Source organism: Tupaia chinensis, unplaced genomic scaffold (genome assembly GCF_000334495.1).
Source record: "Tupaia chinensis unplaced genomic scaffold, TupChi_1.0 Scaffold000159_1, whole genome shotgun sequence".
Classification (NCBI taxonomy): Eukaryota; Metazoa; Chordata; class Mammalia; order Scandentia; family Tupaiidae; genus Tupaia; species Tupaia belangeri.
Window position 1 is genome coordinate 4258089 of NW_006159630.1, and position 20244 is coordinate 4278332.

General features: G+C 47.6%; 1 protein-coding gene and 1 long non-coding RNA gene across 3 annotated transcripts in view; one reads left to right on the forward strand and one right to left on the reverse strand.

The window, feature by feature from the left end:
- The window catches only part of TNRC6C (trinucleotide repeat containing adaptor 6C), a 158474-nt gene extending 138535 nt beyond the window's left edge, over window positions 1-19939 (reverse strand). For both annotated transcript variants that reach the window (XM_006145716.3, XM_006145713.3), the window contains exons 1-3: window positions 19908-19939; window positions 19122-19143; window positions 411-737 (exon numbers count right to left, since the gene is read on the reverse strand). The gene's annotated coding sequence lies outside the window, so the exon portion shown is untranslated. The remainder of the gene's footprint in view (window positions 1-410; window positions 738-19121; window positions 19144-19907) is intronic.
- LOC114007338 (uncharacterized) lies at window positions 14852-16665 on the forward strand. The gene is made up of 2 exons (XR_003548964.1): window positions 14852-14901; window positions 16157-16665. It is a non-coding gene; the product is annotated as an uncharacterized LOC114007338 (long non-coding RNA).
- Window positions 19940-20244: the final 305 nt, after the last annotated feature.

Genomic DNA, 20244 nt, shown 5'->3' on the forward strand with positions numbered 1-20244 from the left:
GGTGGGGGGACTCCACAGGGGTTCAGTGTGAGGGGCTCAGGCTGGTTTGGCTCAGTCAGTTGCAGGCAGAAACGCCCCTAGAAGGCTCTACTGCAAAGACTGTGTCGGGAGACAGCCTAGTCAGCAGAGAAAAGGGTTTTACTCCAGCGTCCAGTGCAGGGTTCTAAGGAATCTGCCTGTCAGGTTCACATGGACCAATGCATAGACCTTTAGTTTCTTGGGAAACATTCTGAGCTGAATGAGCTAATGCCATCTGCAAATACTTAACAAATAATGTAAATACACAGGAAAAGACAAACTTTAAGATCCAGCTGGAAAAATATGGACCAAAGTATGTCTATTACTTAGCAGCAAAAAAATAGCACACTAGTTCTCAGGTAAGAAGAAAGTCTTGTTCCCGTGGTTTTTACCTGGTTGGAGCTTACTGGGATAATGCTGCGTTCCGGCTCCAGGGAGGGGAGGAGGGCTCAGCCCTGCAGGCCCAGCCCCCTGAGTTGGGCTCACACTGGTCAGCGTCCCTGGAGGCAGTGGCTGACCTCTCTTTAACAGCTGCTTCTGTTCTTGCTGGCGGAAGCGTGGAGGCACCTCGCGGGGCAGGTAACGGGAGGCAGCTGGCTGCTGGCCACTGGCAGATGCACGTTTGCCATTGCTGCTGTTAGAGACAGTGCTGGTGGAAGTACTGGTACTGGTACCGGCAGGCTGGGGCTGGCTTGAACAGGTCTTAGTAGGTTCTGGCACTGAAAGGAACAAATGGATAGAAGAACCCAAAACTTTAGTAAATGCCTCCTTAAAGACCCAACCTAAGGGGCCGGCAGGTGGTGTGGGGGCATTGGACTCCCACATAGCCAACCACGGTTCAATTCCTGGACCTACCAGCTTGCCTTCTCACTTTATCTCTCTCTCCCTCTCTTTCTCTCTCTCATCAAATCAAAATAAATAAAGTTAAATAAAAATAATTCTCAAAAAAAAGAAAAAAAAGAGAAAACCTAAACCAAGGACAAGAAAAAAACCCTGGAAAACCAAAGGAGGAGTATGTAGTACTTCTGAAACGGAACTCAATAAAAGGCTGGAGCTCCAGATGTGAGACCCAGTTCCTACAAATGGTCTTGAGAGCCTGAGCCAGTTACCTGTGGGCCTCGGTTTCCTCGCCTGTCAAGAAAGAGCAGAACAGCAGCCCTCAGGCCAGCAGGTGGCGTGGTGCTGGATCTCACATGGCCAACTGCATGGTTTCAAGAGCCGGCCCTGGTGGCTTGAAAATCACACGGGTTGTTTGCATGCATGGCCCTAATTCCAAATCGGTGGAGAAACAGAGGAGACAGGATTGCGGCATGACCATGCTCCACTAGGGAGTGGCTTTTTCCTCTCCCTCCCTCTGGTGCAAGTTGCTAAGATACCGTGCCCCACCAGCTGGGAAGGCCAGGTGTTAGGCGTTTGACTATATCCCCAGTGACCCAGGAGGTAGAAGCATGGGGACTGGGAGTACGAGGACACTCTGGGGCAACACAGTGAGACACTGTCTAGAAGAGCCAGGTATGGTGGTGCATGCCTAGGTGGGAGGCTGAGGCAGGAGGACCAGACACAGCAAGGCTGCGGAGTCAAAACCCACAGAACCGCACCACGGGATAGACTCCGATGTGAAATACGGGCTTCGGTTAATAACAGTATACCAATACTGGTTCACTGGTCGTAACGAATGAACTTCTCTAATGTAGATGTTAATGGGAAACTAGGCGTGGGAAAAGAAATATATGGGAATATATGTACTCTGTTCAATATTTCTTTCTTTTTTTTTTTTTTTTGAGGTTTTCGCTATAGGGTGTGTGCGCTTGCCAGACAGACAGAGACAGACAGAGAGACAGAAAGTGAGAAATCACTCCCCAGGGGGGATGGTCACGCCGCAATCCCTTCTCCTCCATTCTCCTCTCAGGATCTTGAGCACACACGCACATGCGCCCGGCGTGAGTTTTAAGCCACCAGGTCCGGGATGTGAACCGTGGTCAACTACATGGGAGTCCAGCGACATAGCCATTATGCTATCTGCTGGTTCCCCAATATTTCTGTAGCCCTAAAAATGCCATGAAAATAGTCCATTAAAACAAACAACTCAACAGACATGCAAACTTGCTGTCTCTGTCCCAACAGCAAACTTCCCGTTAAAAGTGTGCAAGTGAAATAGTGTGTAGTACGTGCACATCTGTCTGGTAAACAAATCCACATATTTTAAAATGTACAATTAGCACAGGATCAACTTGTTTTACATATCTGAATGCATCTGCCTCAAAGGTTTTATTCTAGACTCAACAAATGCTTTTTAGAAATGCCCCAAGAGTCTGGGGCCAGCAGGTGGCATGGTGGTTAAGGTGCGAGAGTCCCACATGGTCGACCATGGTTCAAGTATTGGACTGGGCGGCTTGCTTTGTCACTTTCCCTCTCTGTCTCTCTCTGGTCGAATTTTTTAAAAGTAATAAATAAAATTAAATAATTATTTTTTAAAAACCCAAGACTATGACTGCTCTCCTACTGTGAAATTCAAAAGCAGCAGAATAAAAAGGGGCAGGAGGGGGAGGGAGGAAGGAATACAGGAGGAGAAGGATGAGCAACACAGAAATCCCACTTATCTTTGTGGTGGAAAACCCATGGTCTTGCAAATACAGAACCAACATTGGTCCTAATGATTAACTAGTCTGTCATTCTGTAAATAGGACAGCGACCATCAGAGTCATCTTGCCTCTTTTAGGTGTTTGCCATTGGGCTCAGGTCCTTACAGGGGAGAAACAAGAGAGACGGTGAGAGGGAAAGTGAGCCATCACTCCCCAGGGGGACGGCCTCTTCTCCACTCTCCTCCTGGGATTTTGGGCATGCACACACACATGCCTGGCCTGATTTATCAAGCCACTGGGTCCGAGACTCAAAATACAGTCAGTCATGGGAACCAGCAGTTAGCGTAACGGCTATGTCGCTGGACTCCCACGTAGCCGACTGCGGTTCACATCCTGGACCCAGTGGCTTAAAATTCACACCAGGCGCGTGTGCGTGCGTGCCCAAGACCCCGAGAGGAGATGGAGGAGAAGGGATTGCGGCGTGACTATCCCCCCGGGGGGTGATTTCTTGCTTTCTGTCTCTCTGTCTCTCTTTGTCTGTCTGGCGAGCGCATGTGCCCTATGCAGAAAACCTCTCCAAAAAAAAAAAAAAAATACAGTCAGTCATTGGGGCTCCAGCACCATAACCATTACGCCACCTGCTGGCCCTGTCTTCTTGCATTTAAAAAGACGGAACACACAACGTGAAGGAAACACTTAGGCACGACCGGGAAGCGAAGAAGCTGTGCTGCAGAGCCTTAGCAACCATCAGACCCACCTCGCCCACACAGACCCGGCCAGCTGCCAGATCTGGCCACGAGGACACAGCTGGCTTCTGAACTAGAACGCAGATCTCTGACACCAGGCAGTGGCACTGTGCCACTGCGCTGCTGTGATCTTTCTAAAGAGATCCAGGACAAAGGCAGGGCGGCTTTTCTCCTAGACCTCCAGAGGAAGAGGAATTCATGCTCCCGAAATGAATGCACAAACACAAAATGACTGTTCTCAGTCACATCCTTCAATCCGAGCCTCCCAATTCAAAGACGATGGAAATTCTGTAATTCCAAATGGGTAATACTTTCTGTATGTTGGATGTTGGAATATTCTCCCTAACACAAACTTATTCTTGCCATCTGGGGTTTCGGACCCTTTGGCCACCCTGTCCCCACTCCCTGCACCCATCCGTGCCCGTGACTGCCTCTCTACTCAGCTTCTGAGCCTGTGGGAAGGCCGTTCTGTGCCAGGACTTCCATTTGGCAGGCTCTCCGATCCCTCGTGTTACTGCACACGACAGAACGTCCTTCCCACAGGCTGGGCGCTGTTCCCTGGCGTAGCACTGCAGCCCCTCTCCCAGACCTGCCCACTGTGCTGAGTGCTAGGATGCACGCGGGGGTGCGGCCCTCTCTGAAAAAGTCGTTTCAAACCTGGGGGTAAATGCCCAGAAGTGAGACTGGGACCGTATGGTTGTCCCGTTGTTAGTTCCATAGTGGCGGGGCATCCCCAGCAACAGCATCCAAGTGTCCCTGTGCCCTGCACCCATGCCGACCCTTCTCATCCCCCCTTCCGATGGGCAAGGGACAATTATCAGTGCTTTTAATCTGCGCTTCAAAAACGGGCAAGGTTGGACGAGCCACATACTCGTGTCAGATCCCCATTTCTGAACCTATCACTACCCAGAGGAACGGGGTAGCAAAGCCATCTTCACAACCCTCTTCTTCACCGAGGCCCGGATCTAGGCGCACCTCAGCAGCAAAGCTTTGCAGAGGGATCCAGCTGGCACATCAGCGTTTCTGTGCAGCCTAAGAGCACAGCAAGGCAGCAGAGACTGTGGCTTGATTTTGCTTATGGGTCAAACCATTGTTATATTTAGAAGAAGGTAAAGCAGCAACCAGTTGACAGCTTTGTAGTTAACTAATAAAACTTTGGGCAAGGTGAAAATTTTGGTTACCCATTTTTGCCTAATAAGCATTTTTAAAATTAGGGTGACACCTGCTGGTGAAATAGCAGATGTTACCTTTTCATACTGGTCCGAGTTTATTTTGGCACCAAAAAATTTCAAAATCCATGCAGTTTTTTCATAATATACATTTTTTCATAACCTTTTGAAAGCCGTGTCCCCCCAACGTAAGAAAGGAATAGTCTTTTAAAACAATTCTCTAAGAAATTATTTTTCTGCTTTAAGCTAAACTTTTTTTGTTTTACTTTTTAAAAATATCTTTTATTGAGTATATTTGAGGTTTACAAAATGTTATGAGATAGAGATAAAAACAGCTACATGCATATTAACATACTTTTTTTCATCTGTGTGGTCAGAGGAACTAAAATCTGTTCCACAAAAACTTACCTATTTCTTAATCTATTTTTTTTTCTCATTTCTGTAGCATTCTGTATCAGTTGTCCCCCCCAACCCCACCCCATCACCCACCCTGTTCCATCTCTAGTATCTGCAGCTGCCCTCCCTGCTCTGATACCTTCCAATCTTTCAGTTTCTAGTCCTGGTCTTTCATAAGTAAAAAAAAAATCAACTTTTTGTTTCAATAGATCTTTTGGGGCCAGCCCTTGGCCTAGTGGTTACGGCAGCTGGATCCCACGCAGCCGACCCGGCGGCTTGAAAAACATGCCCAGAGAGAGAAACGGGGGGAAGACTGCGGCAGCGTGACCATGCCCCACGGGGATGCTTTCGATTCTCTCCCACCTCCCACACGCACACGCCACTGGGCGAAATTTTAAAAGGAGAAAATAAACCAACAAGTGCTCACAGGTCTTCCATATGCGTTCATTCCCTTCTGCTGCCATCCTTCACTCTGCCTTTCATTCCAAGTTCGGGTGCGCTTCCTCTGCTAGCTCCTGGAGGTGCACTATTAGGTTATCGGAAACCTCTCCACTTCTTAGATGAAGGTGTTTATTCCTATAAACTTCCTTCTTATTAGCTCAGCTAACTTTTCCAGGTAGCATTATCAAGGCCAAATAGTTTATACATTCCTACCCTTTTCCCTAAAACCAAAAGCTACAATGTGGGCCGCAAGTTCTGGTGGCCCCGGAGGGCTTTGGAGGAGCTCGTGACACAGAAGCTCCTCTTCAAGTGCCTATAGGGAACCTTGTCACCTCTAAGAGAGCCAGCCCCTTACTCTGAGGCTACCCTTGCAGCCTGTTCTCTGCGTCCCTGGCCAGTCCACACTTGCCTGCGCCCCAGTCAGTAACTCCCACAGGGCGCCCCCGGCCTTTCTCCCTGCGCTGTGCTAGCTGCACTTCAGTCATGCTGGCCTTCGTTTCCGGACTGCCGACACTGCCATGCAGGCTCTGGACGGGACGAGCCCCACCACCTCCTTCCGCTACGAGGAGCCACACGGCTGCTAGGAGTGCCTGCCACTAATGTGTGGACCACCAAACCCCACCGTCACTGCTTCCAATTTGTCCTACATTCTACCGCCCGTTCCTCCCAATCTACGACTTTGAGCTCCAGTTTGCCCAGATGGAAGGTGCTTATTCCAAGAATTTCTCCAGCCCAGACAATGTTCTGAGCTGGGGCTGTATCAGAGATTTCCGCCCCGTGGAGCTCACACCTTACCGAGGGACGGAAACAAGTATAATGCATAAAATAGACGATTTGCTAGAAGGTGTTAAAGAGACAGGCAGGGCAGTGTCAAGATCTTGGACCTCTCACGTGGCCAGTAACTGGGACAGCACTTGGTGGGAACTCCATGCATTCCCTGGCTGCAGCACATGGAGAAGGTTGGAGCCTTCAGGTTCATAGAGAAACTCTAAGGCTAGGCTTCCATGACTGCAAACCCAGACTTGAGCTGCTTCGACTGTCACTGGTTGTCTCAAACCAAAGAGCAAATAAAGCTGAGGACCCGGGCAGGCTCTGGAGCCACACGGTCCTGCGGGCACAACCCGCAGGGAAGGGAAACAACTCGGCGACAACCCCTGCCTGCCCGTGTAGCTCTGCAGCACGGCCAGCACACTGGGACGTAGAGCGGGGGAGGCTCAGTGTGCATGCGTTCACAGGAGACAGAGGGAGAGGGCGCGCCTCGGTGGGGTGGGACCTCCCTGCAATCCTCCGCTTCTCTGTGCTGTCAGGGTTGTAGGCACGCACACATACAACTGTGCCTGGAATGTTTTTTTTAAAATTACGTTTATTTAGCGTATGTACACATAAAAGAGAAATTGCCCTCTGATCCCACCCAGCAAAAAACATGCACAAACCCAAGGTATAAGTGGAGGGGAGGGGGCCCGGCCCCAAGTTAGTGGCTGGGATGGTGCAATCCTATGAGTCACAAGCCCCAGTCAGCAGAGGGCTGGACCGAAGCATTGGGCAGGCTGGAGCTCCTGCTGCTGGCCCTAGAACAAGTGTGCGCCATAGCTAAAGGTCTGTGTGATGCCCTCGAAGTAGTACCGCTGCCAAAAGTCCGCTCTGCCTCGGGAGCAGGGATGCCTCAGCCTTCCATGCACAGCTCTCTCTCCATTCTTGCCGATGAAAGTCAAGGTGATGGTGGCCAAGTGCCCCTCCGGCCAAGACTTAAAGCTCCACTTCATCGCAATGTTTCTCAGGGACCAGATCAGTAAATTCCCCTGAGACGTTGCCTGGCGTGTTTTCAAGTTGCCGGGGCTGGGATTTGAACCCCATGTTTGGCTTTAAGACCTGGCTCCCTTAACCACTAGGCCACAGGGCCAGCCCAAGACAGTCTTGTCTTTAAAACTCGTTTTGAAAATATCATGTTTTAAAACAGTTTAAACCTTTCACCCACCTAGACCACGTTACAGTGCATGGTACAAACTATCACAACAGCTTCCTCACAAAGGCACTTGCTGTTAACGGGGTATGCACATGCCATCAGCCAGTCTTGTGGGACACGGCTTTACTAAAGCAGGCTGACAAGGAGGTGCACAATGGGTTAGACAGGCGGGTTTTTTTTCTTTTTCTTATTCAGGCTTCTGCCACAGGGCACATGCGCTCATCAGAGACAACAGAGATAGAGAGAGGGAAAGTGAGAAGTCACCCCCCAGAGAGGATGGCCATGCCGCCACAATGCCTTCTCCTAGATCCTGGGCAACATGCACATGCACGCGGCATGGTTTTCAAGCCACGAGGTCTGGGACTGGAATCGTAGTCGACTACATGGGAGTCCAGTGACATAGCCGTTACGCCATCTGCTGGTCTCTCCGCACGGTATGATTCTCAGGCCACAAGGTCTGGGACTCGAACCACTGTTGGCCATATGGAGTCCAGTGCATTAACTGATATGCCACCTGACGACCTCTAGGGAGGTGCATTGTTGTTTGCTTGTTTGTTTTTAAAGAGTTATTTTATTTAACTTTATTTATTTATTTTAATTTGACCAGAAAGGGACAGAGCGAGAGAGCGAGAGGGAGAAAGAGAAAGTGAGAAAGCAAACCACCAGGTCTGGGGCTCGAACTGCGGTAGGCCATGTGGGAGTCTAGCACCCTTAACCGCTATGCCACCTGCAAGCCCTATTTTGGCTTTAACATTTGAATTTTTTTCTTTAAAACGAAGAGTTGTGTAGGGGCAGTCAAGTGCTTTATAGACATCATCTTCTTCATCTTCGTCCTCTTTATCTTCCTCTCTTCCTCGTCGTCTTCATCTTCCTGCTCCTCCTCCTTGCTCTTCTCGGCCTTGACAACTCCCTTTTCTGCTGCATCCGGCTCCCCTTCAGCCCGGTGCGCAGCGATATCCTCCCGGTGCCTCTCCTCCAGCGTAGCGGCCCCCCACAGGCTGCTCACCACCTGCAGCAGTACTGTTGCGCAGCTCCTAGTGTCTTCGCAGCATCACAAGGATGTTCTTTGATTTTGGGGCAATATTCAAAACAGAGTAAGAAAAAGGCCAAAGGTGGCCTCTTGGGTGCACTGAGATCTTGAACTTCCTTTTTTGTGTCCCCTTTAGGAGGGACACGGGCTTTCATCTCTTTCATTGTGGGCCTCGTCCGCCTTTGCCCTATCTCCGAACCCACCGTTCTCTTTCACAGACAAGGCCTTTCATCTCCTCCCACCTCTCTGAGCACTTCTTCGGAAACTCTGAGCTGACGGAAGCATCTGGGTGCTCCTTGTGCTCCTCCCAGCAAGTTTGCACAAAGAATGTGTACGGTGACATTCTGCCTCTCGGCTTCTCAGCATCTCTGCCCGTGCTTAGTCATCTCTCCTCCACCAGGTAGTTGCCCAGTGCCCACCTGGCTCTCACCTGCCCTGCTGCTGTCTCTATCAATGGGTGTATTTTTAAGAGCCCTTTTTACTGGTAAATGCCAACCTAGAGGGACACTCCAACCACACATTTCAATGTGCCTGCTCTGAAATTCGGTTCCACCTTACAGCTTGTCCCAGCATGATGTCATCTCCCCTCATCCGCCAAGTCCACCCACAAGACACTATTAAGGCCATAAATTGCTGGGACTGAAGACCCCTCAGAACATAAAAAAACAGTCTCTCCATGATAAAGTATAGAACTTAACATATGTATGGACACCACACAGTGATAAAAAAGGAAAAATATTTAAAAATCATTCATTAATTCTAGTAATTTCAAAATATATACTCAAAGATTCAGTTTATTAACATTTTAAACTTAAATGTAGTCATATTATATGTATGTGTGTGTATATATATAAATATATATAACTACTGTTACTGTTTATAAATGTGACTATGTGACTATGTAAAAGAGCTATCCTCTCATGCTAAAATTATCAGTGAGTCCAATGAATATTTTCTTTCTTTTTTTTGAGAGGTTTTTGCTATAGGGCGGGTACGCTCAACAGAAAGACAGAGAGAGACAAAGAGACAGAAAGCGAGAAATCACCCTCCAGGGGGGATGGCCACGCCGCAATCACTTCTCCTCCATTCTCCTCTCGGGATCTTGGGCATGCATGCACACGTGCCTGGTGTGTTTAAGCTTCCCGGTCCAGGACTTTGAACTGTGGTTGACTACATGGGAGCCCAGCGACATAGCCATTACACCATCTGTGGTCCCCCAAGGAATATTTTCATTATTGAATTTCCACGGCGCTATGCCTGAGGATGACGTGAGGCCAGGGGAAGACTGAGTAGGGGGCCATCTGCATTGTTGGCAGTGGGGTGCACAACGCTGCGCCTTCCCGTTTGTTCACTTGACGGCTTCTGGCTGATCTATCACCATAGCAACGTCGGGCAACGTCGGAGTTCAACTCAAAAAGAGCACAAACTCATTAACTACAAACCACATTAACTTTGTATCTGTTGCTAATGAGAAATGCTGTTCAGAGGTATTTTCTATTCTAATGTATCACTGTTATCTTTCTAAGAAATACTAAATTAAATTAAGTGCTACTCTCAATATATCAGATTAGATAACATAAATGTTAAAAGTGAAATTCTTTCAATAAGGAGTACTACAAAAGCAGCACTGCATTGAAAGGCAACTTTGTTTTGCTCCTTGGATTCTTTTACTCTAGGAAAATGTACTATGTATCCTACCGGCAAGTATTTCCAAGTGCTTTCTCAAACAGCAGGCTGATTGGGACGATTAAGACAGAAAACATTGACAGGAGCATGGTTAGGCCTAGGCGGAGCGAGTAGCCAGGGCAGCACCGATACTCACTAGCTTCCCCACCATCGTCATTAAAGTGCTCCCGATGAAGACTGAGTGGAGGGTAGAGCCCACTGTGCACGGCTGCTCTGCACCCCCAGGGCCTCCGAACCACGTCTCTCTCTATGCTAAGGCATCCTGAACTAAGCAAGCTCAGAACAGCAAGTCCCACATCTCATGAAACACAGAAGCTTAAGTGGAATTCTGTGTTCTCTCTGGACATGTACACTGCCTTCTGCAGGAAGGGTATACTAATAGATTAATACATTGTGAAGTAGCAATAATCCTGGACCGTGTTTCCCTAAAACATGCAGAATCCTACAACCTGTCAGAAGAGGGCAGAAGAGCTCAGTTTTAATGGCCTAACAGATAGGTTCGGGGTAACCAGGACAAGGCTGGTGAGGGAGGAGAAAAACTATCTCCAACTGATCTTGAAAAGTCTCCTTGTTGGGGTCGGCAGGTGGCATGGTGGTTAAGGTGCTGGACTCCCAGATGGCCACTCACAGTTCGAGTCCCAGACCTGGAGGCTTGCTTTCTCGCTTTCCTTTTCTCTCTCTGGTCAAATTACAAAATAACAACAAATGGAATTAAATAAATAATTTTTGTAAAGCCTTTTTGTTGTCATAAAGAACACTGCACCTCTACCATACCTGCATGGTGAGTGAGTCCCTTCTGCCACTGGTGTCACCTCAGACCCCCCCAGCCCCTGACCTGCTCTGTCAGCCAGGGGGCAATGCTGCATCCTCTGTATGTGGGGGTCCTAAAGACCCTCTACTCTCCTGGCCTAGCTAAGTCCTGTTCATCCTCCAGCTCTCAACCAAGTACCATTCAGGGCTGCTTCCTCTCACTCCCAGCTGGCTCAGGCAATGCCAGGTCTTCGATAAAGACCTGCTGGATCAGAAGACAGCTCGGCCCGTTTCTGAGATCCAGCACCACTCTGCCTTCCCTCTCCACCCTCGCCACTCACAGCCCTCTGGAGCCTCAACTGCACGTTGGTCTATCCGCACTCCCCCAACCCACCGCAACCCAACTAGCGCGTCTTCCATCACTGATTTTTCTAAAATATTAATCTCACAGTGCTCCTCTCCCACTTCACACTCTCCAATGGCTCCCTTTGGCCAAGAAGATCAAATCTTTTTTTTAAAAAAAAGATTTATTTATTTATTTAATTCCATCGTAATTATTATTATTATTTTTAAATGTGACCAGAGAGAGACAGAGAGATAAAGAAAGGGAAAATGAAAAAGCAAGCCGCCAGATCTGGGGCTTGAATCATGGTCGCCAGGTGGGAATCCAGCGCCCTTAACCACCACGCCACCTGCCACCCCAAGATCATTCTAAGGCCCTTAGAAGAGTGTATAAGGATTCTCTGAGCTGGCCTCCCACCTTACACCTCTCTAGTTTCAACTCCTCCTTCTGGTGGGATAGGCTGTTAAGAGTGCTCAGTTTTAGTGGCCTAACAAACAAGTCTGGGGTGACCAGGACGAAGCATCTTCTCTGTCCTTGTTTTCAGAGCAAACATTGGGTACGGCTAGCAGAGCGGCCACCTAACATACATTTATTCTCCTCGTTCTATCAGTACTGTCTCTCCAGTTTTCTCACTTGTTTTAAAAAACCGATGATCCTTTTTTTCTTTAATTCTTTTTTTTCCTTGAAGATTTTTGCTATAGGGCACATGCACTCGCCAGAAAGATAGACAGAGACAGAGACAGAAAGCGAGAAATCACCCCCCTGGGCGGATGGCCACACCACAATCCCCTCTCCTCCATTCTCCTCTTGGGATCCTGGGCACACATGCACACACGCCCAGTGTGAGTTTAAGCCACTGGGTCTGGGACTTGAACCACGGTCAACTACAGGGGAGTCCAGCAACATAGCCATTATGCCAACTACTGGTCCCGTAAAAAGAGATGATCCTTTCTAATAGCAATTTAAGTGTGTGATGGAAAAGACCACTTAAACCCTTTCAGGTCAAAGGTGTGGAATGGATCATTCCCAGTACCCAGAACATCTTCGTGCTTCCATCTGCTTAGGTACTGACTGCCTTATATACCTAGCTTTCCTGCTAAAACATCTTTTTCTAAAAAATAATTATTTTATTTAACTTTATTAACTTATTCATTATTTTAATTTGACCAGAGAGGGTCAGAGCAAGAGAGAGGAAAAGTGAAAAAGTAAGCTGCCAGGTCCGGGATTCGAACCACGGTTGATTACATAAGAGTCCAGCATCCTTAACCACCACACCACCTGAGGCGCCAGCATCCTTAACCCCCCCCCCACCTGCCGGCCGTTAAAACATCTTTGAGGACAGGGAACTTATCCTTGCTGTTTAGTAGGTACTCATTTATTCGCTGCTTGTTAAATAACGCAGTGAACTAACCAGCTGACTCCGGGTTATAAACTGTGACCGACATTTATCCCAGCCATTGATGTGATTTTTAGATACACAGAGAAAAGGCTAAATAAAAGGACTTCACGTGCGGGAGTGCATTCTGAAACTCGTATTTACAAGGAGCTGCACCCTCAGAAAGGGAAGGATGGAGGTGTGCAGGCAACTGAGCTACAGGGAGGCCGACTGAGCGCCAGACAACGGGTAGCTGAATAAAAATGGCACGCGATTTAGACACCTCACAGACAGGATTACAGATGGCAAAAAGGCACGAGAAAGTGAAGAGCACCATCGTCATTAGGGAGATCCAAGCAAAACCGTAACGAAATGCCACCGCGTGCCGTCAGGACACCCCAGGCACAGAGACCGCCAGGAGCTGGGGCAGATGGGCAACTGTGGAATGCTGTAACAATTCTGGAAAACAGTTCTACAGCTTCTTGAAAAATCAAACAAGCCGCCGTCGTATAGCACAGACCAAGAGAAAGCCAAGTACATATCCACACGAAGACTTGCACACGAAGGTTCAGGTGCGTTCTTCCTTTCAGCCGAAACCCAGAAGCAACCCAAAGTCCAGGAACATGTAACGGATAAAGAACCTGGCAAAGCCACACCATGCACTGCTTAGCAACAGACGGAAGTGAACGGCTGACGCCTACAAGACGGAAGGACCTGGAAGTATGCGATGAAGAAGCCAGGCAGGTATGGCAGGGCTCCGTTTGTGTAATCGTCTAGAGAGGAGAACCTTTACAGTGGCAGGAAGCAAACCAAAATGTACCTGCACTCTAAAAGGGGCAGGCGATGGACTGGGAAGCAGCGTGGGGCCACTCCGGGATGATCTGACTGTGGTGACGGGCTCAGAGGTGTACATGTGCCGGAACTATCAAACTGACTAAGGTGTGCAGCTTTGTTTTAAAAAACCGATGATCCTTTTTTTCTTTAATTCTTTTTTTTCCTTGAAGATTTTTGCTATAGGGCACATGCACTCGCCAGAAAGATAGACAGAGACAGAGACAGAAAGCGAGAAATCACCCCCCTGGGCGGATGGCCACACCACAATCCCCTCTCCTCCATTCTCCTCTTGGGATCCTGGGCACACATGCACACACGCCCAGTGTGAGTTTAAGCCACTGGGTCTGGGACTTGAACCACGGTCAACTACAGGGGAGTCCAGCAACATAGCCATTATGCCAACTACTGGTCCCGTAAAAAGAGATGATCCTTTCTAATAGCAATTTAAGTGTGTGATGGAAAAGACCACTTAAACCCTTTCAGGTCAAAGGTGTGGAATGGATCATTCCCAGTACCCAGAACATCTTCGTGCTTCCATCTGCTTAGGTACTGACTGCCTTATATACCTAGCTTTCCTGCTAAAACATCTTTTTCTAAAAAATAATTATTTTATTTAACTTTATTAACTTATTCATTATTTTAATTTGACCAGAGAGGGTCAGAGCAAGAGAGAGGAAAAGTGAAAAAGTAAGCTGCCAGGTCCGGGATTCGAACCACGGTTGATTACATAAGAGTCCAGCATCCTTAACCACCACACCACCTGCCGGCCGTTAAAACATCTTTGAGGACAGGGAACTTATCCTTGCTGTTTAGTAGGTACTCATTTATTCGCTGCTTGTTAAATAACGCAGTGAACTAACCAGCTGACTCCGGGTTATAAACTGTGACCGACATTTATCCCAGCCATTGATGTGATTTTTAGATACACAGAGAAAAGGCTAAATAAAAGGACTTCACGTGCGGGAGTGCATTCTGAAACTCGTATTTACAAGGAGCTGCACCCTCAGAAAGGGAAGGATGGAGGTGTGCAGGCAACTGAGCTACAGGGAGGCCGACTGAGCGCCAGACAACGGGTAGCTGAATAAAAATGGCACGCGATTTAGACACCTCACAGACAGGATTACAGATGGCAAAAAGGCACGAGAAAGTGAAGAGCACCATCGTCATTAGGGAGATCCAAGCAAAACCGTAACGAAATGCCACCGCGTGCCGTCAGGACACCCCAGGCACAGAGACCGCCAGGAGCTGGGGCAGATGGGCAACTGTGGAATGCTGTAACAATTCTGGAAAACAGTTCTACAGCTTCTTGAAAAATCAAACAAGCCGCCGTCGTATAGCACAGACCAAGAGAAAGCCAAGTACATATCCACACGAAGACTTGCACACGAAGGTTCAGGTGCGTTCTTCCTTTCAGCCGAAACCCAGAAGCAACCCAAAGTCCAGGAACATGTAACGGATAAAGAACCTGGCAAAGCCACACCATGCACTGCTTAGCAACAGACGGAAGTGAACGGCTGACGCCTACAAGACGGAAGGACCTGGAAGTATGCGATGAAGAAGCCAGGCAGGTATGGCAGGGCTCCGTTTGTGTAATCGTCTAGAGAGGAGAACCTTTACAGTGGCAGGAAGCAAACCAAAATGTACCTGCACTCTAAAAGGGGCAGGCGATGGACTGGGAAGCAGCGTGGGGCCACTCCGGGATGATCTGACTGTGGTGACGGGCTCAGAGGTGTACATGTGCCGGAACTATCAAACTGACTAAGGTGTGCAGCTTACCGTATGTAAACTGTTAACTCGACGAAGGTCTTTTTAAGAAAACACACAGAAAATCAACCAATCAGCAAACGCTGTATTTCTCAGAAAGCAAACTGCCAGCTTCCTTTAGAGCTGTAAACTGCAGCTTTCTCCAAAACTTCTACCTTCACATCTAAGGCTGTATTTGGCCGCGACTCGGCACAAGTGCCCTAGGAAGGACCTGTCCCAGAAACAGAGCTGTTGTGACCGTGTCTGTTGTGTGCCTCTCGGAAGCTGGGCACATCAGCCCAGCCTCCCGTTAGCTGTGCAGTCTTGGGGACGTTTGGCAACCTCTCCTGGCTTTGGCTTACTGTCTGTACATTAGAGACATCACCAGCATATGACAAATCCAAGGGTCTAGGCCAGTGCTGACCTCAGGCCACGGCCTGCCTCACAGGGGGAGGTAAGGAGGACACACCCTTGGGGACACACAGGCTAGAACTGGGGAAGCCGCCAAAGGGCCTTAGTGCTAGGAAAGTAACCCACTGCACGTACGAGCACGTGGGCTACTGCGACGGGATGCCGCGCACACTCCGCTGCGCCGGCTCGTGTCTTGAAGGCCGGAACCGCTGTCCCACACCAGTTAATGTAAGCCACTGATGACGGAGCGTGTGAGGAGGATTGAAGCCTTGATCCTGCTGATACTCGTGAATGAGCTACCTACTAGTACTGTTACGGTTATAGTTCAAAATGCCTGTGTTAGGAGACATTAATGGTCATTACGATGACCTGCCTAGGCTAGTTAGTAGTTACGGATGAACTCACCCAAATGAGCGGTACTTCACAGAGGAGGAGAGGAGCCAAGAAAACCCCAGGAGAATCTGGAGTCACCAGTGCAAACACTCACCAGAGAGTAAGGGATCAGCACAGCTGTGTCAGGCCAGGACCGCATCATTCACAGCCACCACACAGTTCCGAGCCATTTGTTACCACTTAAGGAAGCAAACAGCTATAATGGCAATGACAACAGGACAGAGTTGGTACTGATTCAGTAATGAGAACTTTTCAAAATGTTCTTTGTTTTTGCAGAAGCAATGGATGCAGGTGGTGGCACGGAGCTCCGGTCACCTCACTCTGCTCCTGACATGGCTGTTCACTCTCACCAAGGAACAAGCCAGTCAGGAAACCGCACAGCAGCCATGGCTTTTAAAGATACTGGAAAAACACCCAAGAAGCCAGAGGTAGCCATTCACCGATTTAGAATCACTTTAACCAGCCGCAGCATAAAGTCCTTGGAGAAAGTGTGTGCTGACTGGTTCGGAGGTGCCGAGGACAAGAATCTCAAGGTGAAAGGCCCAGTTCGGAAGCCTGCCCAGAGTCTGAGAATCACTACAAGAAAAACACCTTGTGGGGAAGGCTTTAGGGCTTGGGATGGTTTCCAGATGAGAATCCACAAGCGACTCATTGATTTGCACACTCCTTCTGAGACTGTTGGACAGACTACTTCCATCAGTATTGAGCCGGGAGTTGAGGTTCAAGTCACCATTGCAGATGCCTAAGTCAACTATTTTAATAAATTGATTATCATCTCTTAAAAAGAAACTTCTAAAAATGTTAATAAAAAAAGGGAAAGGGCTGACTGAAGATAATAATTTTCCAGGTTTACAATAGAGAGCATACGTGTGTGCACACGAGAGAGAAGAGGCGGGAGGGAGAGGGAGAGGGAAGAAGGGGAGAAGCACCCTGATGAGGTCCCATCACACCACGACCCTTCCCAGCCCTCCAGCTCAGCCGTCTGAGTGCCTTCACCGGTACTCACCACGTTTCAAGCCACCTGGGCGCCGGGCCTACGGATGGCCACGCGGCCCCCAGCACTGCAGTCTAGTGCACTGTGGACGGTGCCATCCAGGCTGGGCCCAGTTCTGATTTTAATTTTTATTTGTTTTTAGTTATTATTTTTTGCTATAGGGTACATGTGCTCACCAGAGACAGAGAGAGAGAGAGAGAGGGGAAATGAGAAATCACCCTCCAGGCAGATGGCCACACTGCAATCCCTTCTCCTCCAGGGCTTTTGGGTATGCATATGTGCACATGTGGCCTGTCATGTTTTCTCAAGCCGCAGGGTCTGGGACTCACCACACAGCCAGGTGCGATCCAGCCATCTTAACCACCATGCCACTGGCTGGTCCTATAATTCTGTATTTTTAAATAATGATGATGAGAAATTATTGTTTCTTGTACACAACTCTTTAGATAAAGTGTCATGCAAATTCACGGTGCTTCTGAGAACAGAGCAAACGTCCTTCCCACCACACTGCCTTCCTACGCTTACTTCATGGGACCGATGTCATCTCTCTCTTTTTATTTTTAGGTTTTTGTCATAGTGCATGCACTCGTCAGAGAGGGAGAGACAGAGAAAGTGAAAAATCACCCCCCCCCCGGGGGAGGATTCCTACACCATACGCCCTTCTATACGCCCTTCTTCTCCCTTTTCCTCTCAGGATTTTGGGCATGCACACACATGCACCCGGAGTGATTTTCAAGCTGCTGGGTCTAGGACTTGAACCATGCCCTGCCATGTGGAAGTTCACCACCTTAGCCACCATGCCACCTGCTGGCCCCCAGACTTCGGAGACGTCCAAGCCCAAGGCACTAGGTCGGGAACCCTGGGCTCCCTTGAGTCCTCTTTCCTACAAATTGCCAACCAAGAGCAAGCTACTGGGGTCACACCAGGAGCCTCATCTGTGAACTAATTCCTGTGCTGTGCTCAATTCAGGAAGTTCGAAAAACGTAATCTTTATAACCTTCACTTTGAAAACTATAAAATGCCAAACAAAAATGAGTACTGATGTACCAATCACCCTCTGAGGTAGGACCTTCAAAGATCTCGGCAGTGTGTGTTGCACGCACAGCTGTGTATGTGTGATGGCTGGATGGAAAACACAACATACAGTAACGAGTAGTTACGGCAGCCTTCCCCAGGCACCAGCCATCTGCTGGGCATCCAGCCGTTTTCTGTACGATCTTAGATAGTCTTTTATGTTCTACTTTGTTTTCACAAGTTTATTTTTAATCGCCGAATAACTGTATTCGTTTAGATTTCTAAGTTTTATAAGGCAGGAACCATTCATTATCTTTCTCATTTGTAAATACAAGCTCTCTGAAGCTTAAAGGAGTGAAGTGACTTGCTCCGTATGAAATGGAGCTGGCTGCGTGGCTCCTGAGTGTGTGCTCTTCACCGCTGGAGAGAGCCAGGCACATCAGGTTTGAGCTGGCCATGAGGTGCAGGGGGGCTCTCGCTTCCCTCAGTCTAACTCTCCAGCACGTGCTCCGACTCAGCACCTGCTAGAGCTTCACGACGGATGCCTGAGCTACGGTAAGAACTGCACGTGTCTCTGCAAATACCCATTAAAACAGCAGTAAGCAAATTCTGAACTCACAGGGTAAAAGAAAAAGCTTTTATATATCAATAAGCAAAGCTGGAATACAAAGAATACACTTCTTTTTACTATAAAGAATAGGTGTCGGGGCCAGCAGGTGGCATGGTGGTCAAGGTGCTGCACACGCCCACATTGCTGACCACAGTTCGAGTCCCGAAACTGGTGGCTTACTTTCTCACTTTCCCTCTCTCGCTTGTCAAATTAAAATAAATGAATGAATAAATAAAATTAAAATTAATAATTCTTTAAAGTAAAAAAAAGAGGTTGTCGATGAGAACATTTTTAGGTTTTAAAAAAATTCACTATCCTTTGGTTGTCCTTATTCAAATTGATTCATTTTTGTCAGTTCAATCCTGTTTGGTGGAGATCATACCAGAAGAAAATTATGCTAATACAACATTCTATAGGCATTTTTAGATTAACCCAATGCCAATAAGGTGCAGATGTAAAATGAGTGATAAATGAAGATTTCACAATGAGTAATAAAGAGTAGTCTCAAAGGCAGGGTTAGATTCTGTTTTTAACCATCAGTAGAAAAAACAAAAGTCAGCCCCATCATAAATAGCTTGATACTGCCATGAAACATAACCCCCCACCAATAAAAATAAACTTACCTTTGGTTTTTTGATCAGCAGCCTGAAAAAAAAATCAGAAATTTTTTAGGTATAATAATATGTAGAATGTACACATCTATGAAAGTTTATGAGCAGACTTTTAATGCTAGAAATTTTAAAACTGAGGTTTTTTGCACAGTTAATTTATTATTGGGGAAAATATATAACTGTCCATATGCCCCTGACTACATGCCAATATTCACGTAAAGGCAAACACATCTTAAGCTCGCAGAGCACTGTTTTAATACAGCCTAAAGGGTACGTAAGCTTAAACTACAAGGTACATTAAACTAGGCAAGACCGAAGAGAAATGGCATAACTTAGTATACGAATATATGCCATAAAATTCAAGTACAACTATAAGGTTTACAGTAGGGCTTTTTTATTTTTAATACTTACTAGTAGGATTTATAGAACAACAGTTGCCAAAGCTGCAAAAGTTACTGCTCGCATTTCTAACGAGATCAGTTTGATGGCCCTCCTCTCATCTCTTAGACTGGACTGCTGGTTTTAGCGGAAAGGCAGGCTGTGTCTTCCTACCAACAACTGAAGCCAAACTTCCTAAAACACAGCTCCGTTATTTCTAGTTCTTTAAGAAAGACATTTTGCAGCTGTTGCCCTATAATTATTTCACTAGCAAAACATCTATTATTCACTAACTACAGATTCAGCGGATTGATTTTTTAAAAAAGTAACAGAGCCACACTTTGTAACATTGTGGCCCTGATAATGCAAATGAGACACAGGATGATTATACAGACTGTGAAGGAGCAACTCTAGCCAAACCTTTTTCTGAGCACCTTCCTTCTTTTTCTTTTCTTCCTGCTTTTTCTTTTTCTTTTCTTCCATCAAACGTTCCTCTTCTTGTGTTTCTTGTTCTTTTTCCCTATCAAATGTAAAGGAAACTGATGTTTAGCAAGACACCAACTTTACATCAAAAACCGAGGTATGAGGGGAGACAGCGCGGTGGCGATGCGACATGCTGCGGGGACGCGCTGCGAGGCCTCCTCCAGCACAGGAGAGTGCGCGCGCACGCACGTGCCCAGGCTCAGGACTGGGGGAGGTGATGGGAAGATGGCTGTGTGAAGTCCCAGTTGAAGGTACTGTCTCTTTTCTCATTTAT